Source organism: Dromiciops gliroides, chromosome 1, assembly GCF_019393635.1.
Source record: "Dromiciops gliroides isolate mDroGli1 chromosome 1, mDroGli1.pri, whole genome shotgun sequence".
In the NCBI taxonomy this organism is placed as follows: Eukaryota; Metazoa; Chordata; class Mammalia; order Microbiotheria; family Microbiotheriidae; genus Dromiciops; species Dromiciops gliroides.
This window is the reverse complement of record NC_057861.1, coordinates 513,190,838-513,197,708: the sequence shown is the minus strand read 5'-3', so window position 1 is coordinate 513,197,708 and position 6,871 is coordinate 513,190,838.

Here is a 6,871-nt window from a genome sequence, read left to right as displayed (position 1 = left end):
AAAAACCTGAAAATGAAAATAAAATAAAAAATACCCTAAAATTTTTAGTGATGTTCATTTTTTTTTTAAAGGCTGTTCCTTACATATTGATCCTCATGTTCCTTGGCTACTTTTCGGACTAGGATAAATTTTGTGTATAATGTTTGCCTTGATTTGTTGCTTGTGGGATATTTCCTTTCTAAATATAGTAGTTTGTTTCAGAGGTTCTATGCATGTAACTGGATGCTCACATGAGCTGACTGACTTCTCTTTCTCATGGCAGGGATTCCTGCCTTGACTCAGATATCAAATTTACGACTATCTGAGAATTCTTGGAATTGTAGTCTACAGGCACATGGTTCCTCCTACTTCTGGGAAGAGTTTGGGTCTATTATATTGTTTGAGTCTGGAGGTAGTAAAGAGGAAATTCTGCCATAGTAGGAGCTTTTAAATCACAATAGAGCACATGACAGTCAAAAAGAAGTTCTGAATGGTTTTACTCCAATTGCATTATCCTGTGGCCATTTGCTAATAGGCACTTCCATTATTTCTCTTGCTGTTTTTTGTCCAGATTTTTAAATTTAAAATCCATGATCAACAATGTGTGGTTTGTATTGCATAGCTCTATTTATTCCTAGTTCTTTGCATCCAACTAGGTCAGGTAGTCAGCATTTGATTCTGACTTAAGGGCTCCAGAGCTTTTTGTGTAAAAGAATCTCATGGTGATGATTTCTAATGATGATTTTTATTAATTTTCTTTGATAAACTTTCCACAAGGCAGAATGTAAGCTACTTATGCTTTCGTTTAGACCTTTGATTCAAGAGTGTGCCTTTTTCCCCCTTTTGACCAGATTGTGGGTATTTTATGAAAAATCTTCAGCTTTCCATATTTGGAGTACTGGGTTACACAGAATGCATGATCAAAGGGAAAGTCTTATGCTTGGGCTGTCTAGTCCCACTAGAGAGCCATATCTTTTTAGAGGCCATACCTTTTTCCATTGGGAGGGGGCATGATAAAGAATAGTGTTCAGCCAAACTTTGTTCCACCAACACATCTATTGCTTATTTTTAGAACTGTTTTATCTTCATGACAAATGAAATGAAGGAAGAGTAACTTATATAATAAGCTCTCTCTAGGGATTTAGTTGTCATATGAAGCAAATCACCATATAGGAATAAGCTGTTAACTAAACTTAAATTAAGGTAGAAAAGAAACCAAAAAAGATTATTTGAAAATTTTTTTATGCATACAAGTAAAATATCTTGATGATGACTGGATTTCAGCAAATGAACTGAAAGTACTTAGCTAACATGAAATCCCTCATTTTAATGAAATTCTTAAATTATATTGCATGTTTTCTTATCTTACATACCCAGAGAAATACCTGTTATTTTTAATATTAATTATTTGCAGTGGGGGAAGAAAGCAAATGTAAACACTACACTCACAAAACTACCTATATTTCTGCTTCAGTGGGGACAATTTAATCAGAGGGAATGGAAAACTGCTAGTATTTTCCTCAACTTAGCCCCATAATTCTACTTAACACAAACAGAGTGTTTAGCCCTGGGTTTTTTCATGGATTTCCCCACTCTCTCTCTCTCTCTCTCTCTCTCTCTCTCTCTCTCTCTCTCTCTCTCTCTCTCTCTCTCTGAGTGGACTGGCTTATACAACCTGCCCTCACACTGGCACATCTGGAGTTTTAAAAGAAAGGCCACCACCATATGATAATGACTTAAGTTCTCTCAAGGTTGTAGGAGTAACCCTGTTGTGGGGTAAATACTCTCCTATTACTTGTTATAACTTCCGAACGCTACATAGATGTGAGTGACTTCTATTTACAAAATCAAATATGATGACACCATTAATTCTTAGACATAAAACATTTGCTTAACAATAAGATAAAAGCAAGAATTATTCAAATTTCACAGTTACTCAATGTACATCAATTATAGAATGGTTGTATTCTTTTTATAATACAAACTATTATGGATGGGGAGATGCAACAACTTGACTAAGAGGGTATGAACTGGCTTCTGTTAGAAATGGAGGAGCTCAGAAAACCTCCTTGTTGCTCAATAGTGTGATTGAGCCTGTGAGTGACTGCTACATTTTTAGCTTGAGAAAGATAAAATAAGATAAGTAAAATAAGAGAGAGAGAGAGAGAGAGAGAGAGAGAGAGAGAGAGAGAGAGAGAGAGAGAGAGAGAAGGAAAGGAGGAAAGAAGGAAAGAAAAGAAGTGACATAAGGATTAGACCAACTAGCTATCAGGACTGACACACTTAAGAAGTAAGGGGAGATTAAATTCTATAGCAGGAAAGTCAGTTAGGGCTACTACCTGAGCTAGGAGACAGAGATAACTCCAGAGGTCAGGACTATCATTCCAAAAGAAAATCCACCTAACTCTCAGAAAGCTTTCCCCACCCTCAAAGGGAACTTTCCATAGTCAGATGATCACCCCATCTTCCCCCCACAATCTGTCCTCTATAAAGGCTTTGGCTTCCCTTCCTGTCAAGGAGAAATGTGCCTCAGAGAATCATTTTGTCTCTAAACCATTTTCTCCCCAAGAGGGAAGTTGGTCATTTTCTCTAGCGCCCAAGTAAAAGACTTTTATTCTAATTGGACTGTGTGCGAGAGGGTATAATTCTTTAAAGAGGAATACCTAAGGACCCCCCACCACCTATTTCCCCTGTGACAGTAGGAAAGAAAGAAGGAAGGAGTGAAGGAAGTCAAGGAAGGAAGGAAGGAAGAAAAAAGAAATCAGGAAGGCAAAAAAATTGAGAAACCCATGTGCTTGGAACAACTCACAACTATGGACTGTAGGCCTTGATGTCCTTGGTCTCTTCCTGAACAATCAATCAGCACTATGCAAAGTTATCTCTCTGATAACTATTTCCTTTTGGTCCTTACCTCTCCCTCTGATTTGCCACTTAGTGACTTTTAACCTCTTAGACTCTAAAAACAGGCACATGTAAATGAGCTGATGGACAACAGTGTCCTACAGCTTTAGTTATTTCTCTTCTCTCAGATAGGTCATGAATGAATGACAAGAGCATTTGGCTAGATCTCACCCAAAGAAAAACTTCAGAGAAGTCAAGGGGTAGAGACATGTTGGAGACTGTCAGCTCTCCTCCTGTCTTCCCATAGTCTTTTCCTTCAGCCATATGAATTGGGGTTGACCTCTTTCATCTTCTCTCTTGAAGCTAGAAACCAGAATTACCCAAAGTGACTTGACACTGTAGGAATTCAAGAACTACTTAACACTTGATGAGTCTAACAAGATAGATATATGCTAACCAATTTGCCTCTTTCAAAAGAGGATAATAGCTTCAACCATAAGAGGGTCGTTATCTTGGCTTCTTGTGTTTTTGGCTTCCTAGATCTGCACTCTTGGCTCAGAATGCTGTCTCTTGGTGCTTGCTGTCCTGTTAGGACAGTGTAGGTATGGTAGGGCCTCTGAATTCTTCTTGAGAACACATGCTGACTCTCTGTGAGACAGCATAAGTCTCTGGGATCTTTCTCCTGCTTGTGTTGAACTGCTCCATGACCAATTCTTTACTGATATATATATATATATATATATATATATATATATATATATGTGTGTGTGTGTGTGTGTATGTATATGTATATATACGCATATATGTGTGTATGTATGTATATGTATATATGCATGTATGATATGTATGTATGAATGTATATATGTGTATACATGAGATATTAATAATAATAATTACTGTTCAAATGGGTACAAAGCCATTATTATATAAATAACAACTTTTTTTTAAAACCCAGTTTAGCAACAATAATTAAAAAAAACACACACACAATATCTACAGGGAATGTTATTCCAAAATCTAACCCAGATATATTACTTATTTTTAGAATATTCTAAAACAAAATAAAATAGTAAAGCAAGAAATTAAGCTACTACTATTGCCTTTTACTGCTCTGTGGAATATTAGAGGATTAAATTGTTTTTTTTTTTTTTTACTTTTCTTTTTTTGTACAACTCAGTACAGAATTTCACCGTATGGAACCTATTTAACCATCATTCTGAAGAGGGACCACACAAATTGTGGTACATGCTGTTTTACGCAGTCAGTTTTATGATTTCATGTTCAAAATTACCAAAGAAAATTTATCACATTAATATTCTATGGCTTCCTGGCAGGCAATAACTAGAAATATGTTGAAATTATATTTTGTCTAATTATGGCTATTACAAAGATATTGGAAAATAAGAAACCAAAAAACCCCCAACATTTAGAGAAACTTGGAAAACGCTTGTACAGTATGAACTGATACAGAGTTAAGTAAGCAAAACCAAAAGAATGATTTACACGAGGACTAGAATAATGTAAAGAAAAACAACATTGAAACATCATGTTATGAACAATTATGACTTCAAAGGACTGGTGTTTAGCATTGCTCTCCTTTCAGCAGTGGGGTGGGACCAAAGGTATAAAGTGAGACAGTATAGCTAATGTTTTGATTTGTTTTCCTTAACTGTACTTATTTCACAGAAGTAAGTTTTCCATGAGGAAGGTAAGTATGTGACAGTGACATTAAAAAGTGGTAAAGCATTTATTTTTAGAAAGATATTAGGTTAGATGAAACACTGATAATTGGTATATTTGAAGTGTTTAACAGTGCATATCACTTCATTTGAGTCTCATAACAGCCTTGTCAGTTAGGTACTATAGGGATAGTTCATAGGTAGGTCACTTTGTAGATGATTCAGTGACTTGCTTATGGTTACAAAGCTAGCAATATTCAGAGGCAAGATCTGAATGTAGATTTTCATGACTAAGTTTAGCATTCTACCTACTATATCATAGAAATCAGAATCTTTAAGATACCTGTTGGTACTAATATCCTAAAAGTCTGTGATCTCATCCTCCCTAAACTTTACCTAGATTTCTCCTTTGCCTTTCGCGATACTAATTTGTGGATATCTGCGATTCCTCCATTCCAAAATCCTATTGGAATATAGTCAATGTGAGGATAGGTATCTTGCCATTTTTCTTCTTTGTTCTCTCAATAGCTTTCACCTGGTAAATACTTAATGAGTGTTTGTCAAACTGGAATAAAAGATAGTATTTTATAAATCAAAATATAATAGAGACTATTTTATAAATCAAAGATATGGAAATTATGGTGTGTGCCATCCATTCTAACAACTGGTTATAAATCTAAGAAAATAATAGTACTGCAGATAAATATATATTAGGTATATGGAGGAGCAACTCATACCTTTGATGTCCTTGTGTCCTTCCTTCTGACCTTGATCTCATGACATTGCTGGAGTTCTGCTCCACTGGTTGCTCCTAGATAGTTTTTGGCTTTAATTCCCCATTTTATTCAGCTTCTGGCTCAGTTGAAAACCTTGGGGGCTTTGAGACTAAAGTAGGAGACTGAACAGGAACCCTGTGGATTGTACTCAACCTTCTCCAAGGAGTAGGATGTACTTATATATTTTTTCTGTATAGAACAGGGGTTGGCAAAACAATGTAAAAAGTACATCAATACAATTATTTACATATATTATATTTAATATTCCTGGACACTACTCAGAATGAGTCAAAGGCAGAGTTTTTGTTCTGTGGTATCTTATTTGATAAAAGCAGATGCTGTTTATGCATTCTTTGTCCTTTTATTAATTTCTTACCAGGCTACAGTCTGAGATATCTCCATCATACTCCCATGCTGCATATCTTTCCCTTCTTTCCCTTCCCTCTATCCCTTTCAAATCCCATTAATGTGTTATCTTCCCTTATTAGACAATAGACTCATTAAAGACAGGTATTGTCTTTCTTGTTTGCTTATATTTGTATTCCCAGAGTTTAGCACAGTGCCTGGTAAATAGTAGGTGCTCAATAAAAGCTTGTTGACTGGCTTTATTATGATATTCAGTGGCTTAAGTGCTGTTTTATCATTATGGAAGAAATGCTAAAATATTATGTAAATAATGAAGCACAGAATTTTTGTTCATTTACATGAGGCTTGGCCCAAAGGATGTAGGCAAGATTTGCTCTCAAGGCTTCTTCTGGTCTGTTGATTTTAATATCCTAATTAAGCCAGTTTATTTGGCTGGTGTTACCATTTCCTTACATTCAAAAATTCCTTAGAATAATTTTAATGAGGAATTAAAACTGCTCATCAGTGTAATTATTATTAATTATTCTTATTAATTATTATTGTTGTTATTATTATTTCAAATGTACTGGTCTTGGTCTAGCTCAGAAAAGATTTTGGCTATATGAAAAACATAATGCTGGGACTTTGCAAGCTGATGGGTCTGGTCTTTAGGGATGTTTAGGGAATTCTAAACTCCACCTCACTTTTCTGTTAGGTCAATACAATTATTTTTGTTACTACATTATGGCTTTTATTGCCATGATATTTCTCATTATCCTAAACTTGGCTCCTCAAGGATTAAACATGACCAGGCTCTTCTAGGTCAAAAGCTAGAATTTTCCAAAGTCATAGAAACAGAATTGTTTCCTATTATAAATATGGATTAGGTGATCATATATATGTGTGTGTGTGTGTGTGTGTGTGTGTGTGTGTGTGTCAAATGCACATGGGAGGAGAATTATAATTTTGCTCAGAAGAAGCTGATGCATAAGGAACCAGTATTGAGAAATAAGCAAGAATATGAGGCACACCTATTTTTCAAGATGACAAAGTATTGTTGCATGAATATTGACAAATTTAAGATAGATAGATAGATAGATAGATAGATAGATAGATAGATAGATAGATAGATAGATAGATAGATAGATAGCAATGTTTTGGAATTTTAGGTCAGGGTGCATGGGACTTTGTATCAATGTGCTGAAATGTAGAAAGTGCTATAGCATCATGTATAGTTTGTCACCATGTAGA